An 8,186-nucleotide genomic window follows, 5' to 3' on the forward strand; every position below is an offset into this window, starting at 1 on the left:
TCGTGGCCCTCCTTCTCTCTTTTTTATTCAACGTATACAAAGTAATACATATAGATTGATGCCTGTGCTGGCCTCCGGAGTAGCAATCAGACATCCACCACATCTAATTGACTGCAATTCTAACTCTCATCTGGATTTAATTTTGTACACGCCATTGTGAAGTTCCAATTTTTCCCTGGCATCGTTCGTCCAAATCAATCTTGAAATTGGAGTTGATGTAGATCTTCAAGACGGCTTTTGCGGATCCGACGAGTCATAAGGTTCTCGATCCCTAGGAGAGATCCCTTCAAGAACAGAATTTCACCGTCCACTGGCCTCATGGAAAGTCCACCATGTCATAAATTGGCTAATGTGTGCATGAAATTCAATTTCATATCTATATGCACATATTTATGTGGAGTTTGTTCTATGTATTGTTGGTTCTCTAACTCTTTGGTCTCAATGAGTTTGGGCACCATTTTGTTTGCGTTGTTATTTTAGGAACAATTGGAGATGCATTGGATGCTCGGCTCACATACAAGGAAGGTGTTGATACCATGTGCTTATTGGAACCAAGCTAGGATGATCGATGAACATTTATGAACTACATCAATCCAATGCTATCTCGGTAACAACTATCTACTTCATGCATACATTTCTTGTATTCAACCTTTTGTATGTTGCATCATGGCATGAATTTCTTGATTCATTCTTATGGTATTTGTTTCCTTTCTCAAAGCATCCCAACGATGATCTCTTGTTGCTAGTTGTGATGTCTTTGATGTTCGTATGCTGGAAGTTCATTTATCTACAATAAAAAAATATTTGGCCATGTGCTATGGTTGCAAGCAAAGATCTTATTGGTATATTTATGACTTCCTTTTTTATATCTTGTTTGTTTTTTCTTGTAACTATTTCGTGTGTACATCCTTCTTTGTGGATATATCATCATGATTGTCTTCTACCTAGAATCTTTTACACACGAGGGATGTTACATCTCTAGTTTATATCCTTTTTTCTTTCATGTCCACCATTGCATTCCCTTTTTATTCCCTTGGTGGTTTCGTGAAAGAATTTGTCTTGAGTGCAGATATTATATCCTTGCATCTTCATGTACTCATTGGAGGTGACGTTTGTTTTTATTCATGCTTGTCTTGACAAGGGTTTTGCCATTTTGATTGGTATCCTTCCTCTTGACAAGTCTATTATTTCTTATCTCATCTTCATCATGAATTGTCACGAGTTTTTTTCACTTCTGTATTATAGTAAGCTTGTTGGACCAAATTGCATAACTAAAAATGTTTTAGGAGTTCTTAGGTGGGAATCCAAGTAGTTACCTAAGATTATCCTTCCAACAAATTCATAATGGGTTATGTATTTGTTTTTGGCTAAATCCTTAAGCCCCATCCTTTGTTTTGTAGGAGTATGGTAATTCGAGTTGCTTTGATATCAAGTGGTGATTTCCTATCTTCCCTCCGCGGTGTTCTTATTTTTTGTATGAGAGTGCTAATCATTTGGCTCAATCAATTTTCATGTCAATTCTTTTCAACTCGAGTGCTTATCTTCAAGACAATCAAATCCTCTCCAATATTCGCAAGATCAGTCCTCATATTTCTTCTGGAGTTTGTATCATGCATCCAAGTTGTCTTTGTTTTCCCCGCCCTCCCGCCCTTTTCTTCAATGATTTAATTATCATCCAAGTGCCTTTGTTTTAACTGACGATTCCGCTATCTTTTTTTCCGTATTGTATCTAGTGATTCTTTGTGAAGATTCTCAGTGGTAAGTTTATCATTTCTTTGTCTTTGTTTTTCTTGTCGACTGGATTCAGTTCAACTTTCGGTGTTCATCATATCCTTTTCATTTGTTAAATGATTCCCGTGTTGGAAATTCTTGTCCAAGCCTCTCTTGTTTTTTTCACCCCTCTTTATTCTATCTTGAGTGCTGAAGATATATCTGAAGATTCATGTTTTCGTTCAAATCCTTTCAGTTAGTTTGAGGGTCCCACCTCATCAAGTTTTTAATTTGTATCGGTGCAACCTCTCTTCGTAAGCAATCATTTCAATGGTGCTTCCTTTGAGTGGGCCCATAACCCACAAGTTTCCCACGATCGTACCTGGCTCTTCTAATCTTTTCCAGAGATCTCAAGTTCTTTTCTAATGTGGCATAAGAATGAACTTCATCACTCATATTCCTTCTCCAAGATTGCTTTGAATTATTTCCATCGTCGGCTCGACCTTTCCTTATTCATATTTCGGGAGTGCCTCAGTAATTCATGGTGTTATTTCTCATCATCATTCTCTGCACTGAAGACGGAAGAAGTGTTTCTCTTAAATCTTTGTCCATTCTTTTGGAGATTGTCATCTCAACTTCGTGCTCTCTCTTAAATTGTTAGCAATCATGGTTAATTCCTTCCATATCTATCCGGTGCATTTCATAATTGTTTTCATTTCTCGATCCTTCGAAGTTCATCATTTTAGAAGATTTCTTCGTTCTCAACTTCATCTTTCGTTCTCAAATTCTTCTCAATTGTGTCTCTTTGTTCGTATCTCAATTATTCTGGTGCTTCATTCAAGTTCCCTGCTAGGTGGATCATGATGTCTTCATTCTCATGTATATCCATTCATTTGTAGTATCCTCATTAGTTTCAAGTTCTAACTGGTAGTTCAATCAAGAGTTCTTCATGTTCATGATATTATCCAATCTTCTCAAGAAGAACAAGTGGTATGCCAAATCCATGATTGTCATCAATTTAACTTGTTGAAGGATAAGCATAACATAATTCTTGTTCTTCTTTCTTCAAATTGATTTCAATCCTTCTTCCGGAGTTGTTCATGCTATCAAATTCTAGATTCTAAATTGTTATCTCTTCTTTCCGTAGTTTCAAGTTTTTCTTGAATATCTCTTCGTGAAGTTCAATCTAAATCTTTGCAAGGCCAATCTTATTATTTCAATCTTCATTTCTTTTGATCATTCTTTTATTCTGGAGGTCACTCTCTTTGATTTATCATCTCGTCTTATCAAGATCATGTTGTTTCCTTGCTTGTCCATTTAACGGGAGTGTTGTGTTCCGTTTTCAAGTTCTTTCCATCTTATCAAGTTTTCCTTCTCTTTCCTACCAAAGTGCTGCCCATTTTTTTGAATTCTCGCTTGTTCCTAATGCCATTCTTCATCTATGGAAACCTTCAAGGATCGTTGGTTTCACTCATTTGTCAAAGAATCAACTAAGTTTTACCTCTTCATTTTTCTTTCTCTTCTCATTCAAAGATGTCGGGTCAAGATCTCTTGTTAGTGGAGGACTGTTGTAACAGCCCTGAACTGATGCTCCACAAGATTCCCTTTTATTTCGTGTTTTGCCATGTGATTTATTTGGTTGTCGCATTCATCATCACATCATGCGCATCATCCGCATTGCATCAGTACTCATTTGATGTCATTTTATTTTTCAAAACTTGCATCTGTTATTAGTTTCCGGTTCTCTTTGTTCTTGTCGTTGACCATTTCGATACCAACCACACAAGCACGCGCTGAGACATTGTTAGTTTTTTTTAAAAGTGTGTATAAAACTTTCTTAGAATGGGTCAAAAGTTGGCATGTAGTATTATTTTCATGCAGGTAGACTCCGTGCCAAATTTCGTCGCATTCGGAGGTCGTTTGGTACCCCAACCGTTAAACCTATAGCGACACTATAGTCAGTAAACCGTATCGGTATTTCAAAACATGTGCCGGGACGCAAATCATCCCTCTCTTGTCATCCTGAGACACTCTACACACCCCAACACAACCCACCTAGCGAACCCTTGTGACTGGAGCCGTCCGATCGAGATCGAACGGCTCAAAAACGGACTAAAACTCCCTATCCTAGCCCAAAAATCAGTGTGTGTCTATAAAAAGAAGAGCAAGCCCTCCAAATTGAAAAACCTAGCCGCTCGCATTGATTTCCGCAGCCCCCGCAGGCGCCTTGCCACTTCGCACTGCTCCTTCAACCTCTAGCCACCGGGCCTATCGAGCCTATCGCTCACCTGCCCAGCCCCGAACTAGGCCGAGCACGCCTGCAACCGCCGCCCGGCTCCCCCAATCTCGCCCCGACTCCTTGTCCATGGCGTCGCTCCCGAGCGAGCCTTGCACCGGCCGGCTAGAATCCGCCACCACTAGAGATCGCCGGAGGAGCTCAACTCCATCGCTGCAGCGCCTCCTCCATCCTGGCCGGAGCTAGTCGGACCTCCCGCTTCCCTCTACACCACCCCGTCGCCAGCGCCCAGTGGAGCCCCGAATCTTTTCGCTAACCACCACCGCCGCCGCGTCGTAACCGTGCCGCCGGCAGGATCTGACCAGATCCAGACCGAGAGATCCCGTTCCAGGCCTCCCCATGTCCACCAGACCTTGTCCCATCGGTTGCCTCCATCCGCTGCTGCAGTTGCCAACGCTGCTGAGCTCCCTTGCCTCATCCGATTGGGATCGAGGGCGACGGCCTCAGCGCCCTCGCGTGTGCCTCCTTCGCCTTGTGTGGGCCTCTACCATGGCCCTTTCCAGCACAGCCTTCGTGTGTGTGTCGGCTAGCCGTGCGAGGCCCAACCGCGTTATGCCGTGAGCAACCGCCCAAAGCCCAGCCGCCTCCACCTCCCTCGCGTGTCTCGCCACCGAACGGGCCATGGCCCATGGTGAGCACAGTGCCAATCTCGCTACCCTTGCTGATGTGTGTTGGTGGCTATCATGTGCGCTGATGGGCCGGTCAATTTCGGCCCAAGTGTATTTTTTATGCGCCTCTGATTCATCCAATTATCCACTAAATTGCATATTATAGATTTTTTCCATGATTTTAAAATGCCAATAACTAAATAATTGTGCATCGGATTTATAAGATTTATTTATGTAAAATGTGTAGAATTTTGCGTAGATTCAGAATATCCCACTTTCATCCATGATAAAAATGTTTAAACCTGCTTTTTTTGCATTGATTTGCTGTGACGCCCTCGATTTAATCGTACGCTAATCATACACGCAAATGCGTACGATCAAACCCGAGGACTCACGGGAAGATATCACAACACAACTCTAGACACAAATAAAATAACATCAGCTTCATATTACAAGCCAGGGGCCTCGAGGGCTAGAATACGAAAGCTCGATAAACACACGAGTCAGCGGAAGCAACCAATATCTGAGTACAGACATAAAACATGGGGTGCCTTAGAGAAGGCTAGCACAAAAGATACAACGATCGAACGAGGCGAGGCCTCCTGCCTGGGAACCTCCTAACTACTCCTGATCATCAGTGGCCTCCACGTAGTAGTAGGCACCGTCGGGGGAGCAGTCGTTGGCGGCGGGGACCTCCATCTCCTGGGCTCCATCATCTGGTCGCAGCAAACGGATCAAGGGAACAAGGGGGGAGCAAAGTAGCGGTGAGTACTCATCCAAAGTACTCGCAAGTCTTACATCAGAACTATTCTAAATATGCATCAGTATCAAAGAAGGGGGGTGCGTATGTGGACTGACTGCAGCAATGTGAGAATAGAGAGAGAAGGCCTAGTCCTAGCGAAGACTAGCATCTTCAGGGTCTTGCAGCAATAGACGAGAGTAGAACAAGGGTAACACATAAATAGTCATATTGTTGCAGCAATATTAAAGTGAGGTCACGCCTAAAGATCCTCCCTCGACTCCCTGCAAGGAAGCAATCCCGAGGCAAACTAATTCCAGTTAAGTAACAATTGTAGTTGTAAAAGATCGGGGCACAACTCCAAGTCGTCCTGTAACCGTGGACACGGCTATCCGAATAGTTAATTTTCATCCCTGCAGGGGTGCACCACATGTCCCGTCACGCTTGATAACACTCTGGCCGGACATACTTTTCTGGGTCCTGCCCGGCCTCGGAATATCGACACGTCGCAGCCCCACCTAAGACTAATCAGAGAGGCCAGCCCGCCGGTCTAAAATCCCAAGCACAAAGGGTTTGTGGGCCCAGTTCCCCTTCACGCTCCTACACGTGGCGTGGGCGGCCGACGTCAGTCCTAGCATCCCTTAATCACAAGCGCGATGCATCTCGGGACCACTCGGGCGCGCACCGCTACATTGCTGGCATCTGAAAAGCTTCGGCTGATACCGCGACGCCGAGTACCCATAATTCTTCCCGCGTAGCCGGTTAGTGCGAAAAGGTCTCCGACCAACCCAGATCAAATACCCAAATCCATTAGCATTTTAATTAGGCCAGCAACACAGTCTCACGGGAATCCACCCGTCTTACAACTAAACACCAATGATCCCAGTAACATGGTCGAGTAACTGTGTGGTTGTAACATCGGGGAATCCGAGGTATCACCCTCGTTGGATTCCGAACGATGTACCCGTCAAGTTGGGCTTAGAGGAATCACCCTCGGGGGTCCCACACTCGCGGGGTTGCACGACAGGGGCATCGTCGGGAATGGTGAAAGAGGAATCACCCTCGATAACCACGACCGACTAGCTATATTACAGAGATATCATCAGGAGTATTTAGTGAGGTGTCACCCTCGGTACCCGATAGTATCTCTGTAGCGTCGTACAATGAAGGGGGGGGGTGAATGTGCTGTGTCGGGTCTAGCTCGTCGATCAGAGATCGAGAATTGAAAACAAGCGGGGCAATTGAACTACGGGGTCAGAGGGGATGACTGCTCCACCTATACTAAGCATATTAAGGATACATGACTGAAAGTAGCAGTTCATCAAAAACAGGCTATGCATCAGATATAGGAGCTAACTACAACAGTAGCAAAATACTAATGCAAGCAGTAGGAAGAAAGACATAGGCGATATAGGAATGATCAAGGGGAGTTTGCTTGCCTTGCTGCTCTGCGGCAAAGGACTGATCGGCAGGGTCGTAGATGTACCCGGCAGCAGCGTCAGTCTCGGGGTCTACCGGGAAGAAGAGGGGGAAGAAACAATAAATAATAGCACCGATGCAACACAAAGTATGACATGACAAGATGCAGGCTAGACATGAGCTAACGCATCAACATCCGTCATAGACGGGTCGGAAGAATATATGACGATATTTTCCCGGGTCTCGGGCTACTACCGGGTACACTGGAAATGAAGGAAAAGTTCCAAGTTTGCTATGCTAGGGACGCGTGACAGACGAACGGGCCGTGTATCCGGGATCGTCTCGTTTTGCTGATCAACTTTCATGTTGAAAATATTTTGATCTGACTTACAGATTATTTAATATTAATTTTCAAAGTTTTATTAATTATTTAGGAATTAAAAGCAGATTTAGCTATTTTAATAAAATTCCAATATGACATCATCACGATGTCATGCTGACATCAGCAGTTGACTGGTCAAGTGACCAGCGGGTCCCGAACGTCATAGGCACAAGTTTTAATATCGATTAAATATTGATTTATCAGATTAATTTAGTGGGGGACCCGCGTGTCATACTCTAATTATGTTAATTAATTATTTTAACTAATATATCTATTTATTTATTTAATAAAAACATTATTTTTATTTTTAACTTAACTATCGCGTGGGGCCTCCCTGTCATAGACAGCGGGTGCATTGGCCCCACCGGTAAGTGGTCTAAGGCTATTTTCTCATTTTTTTATTAGATACCTAACCGAGCAAATACCGTATTCCTCTAAATATCCATATACGCAAATACATACATCACATCTCATACATACATACATACATACATACGCATCTAATACATCATTTGTTTTTATTTCTTTTCTCTCAAAACTCTCATCTCCCTCTCTGTTAACACAGAGACAGAGAACTCTCTCTGCTCCAACTCAACCTAGAGGAACCAAATATTCAATCCTTCCTACCGGAGTCTACCGTCGATGGATCGAGGTCCCGTTTGTCGGAACGGAACCGGGACGACGAGGGGAACGTCATGGTGGGAGGAGCCCGAGGAGGGGCTCACCGACGGTGACGAGACGGCCCGATGAAGCCGGAGTTCGCACGAAGGTGACGGTGGAGACGGCGTGGTTCCGGTGGTGGAGGGGACGGTGATGATGGTGATGACGCGCCGGCGAGGAGGAGCCGTCCGGATCCGGCGAGGCGGAGATGTCTCCCTGCCCGGTCCCTCCTGGACCGACCGGGAGAAGGCCAACGGGGAGGCGGTTGGTAGGCCGGCGGGGTTGGAGGGCCGAGGTGGGGGGCGGCTCGCCGGCGGGAAGGAGGAGGGGCCGTGGGGGGGGGGTGGCTCGCCGGCGGGATTGAGGAGGCGA

Source organism: Hordeum vulgare, chromosome 7H (genome assembly GCF_904849725.1).
Source record: "Hordeum vulgare subsp. vulgare chromosome 7H, MorexV3_pseudomolecules_assembly, whole genome shotgun sequence".
NCBI lineage: Eukaryota > Viridiplantae > Streptophyta > Magnoliopsida > Poales > Poaceae > Hordeum > Hordeum vulgare.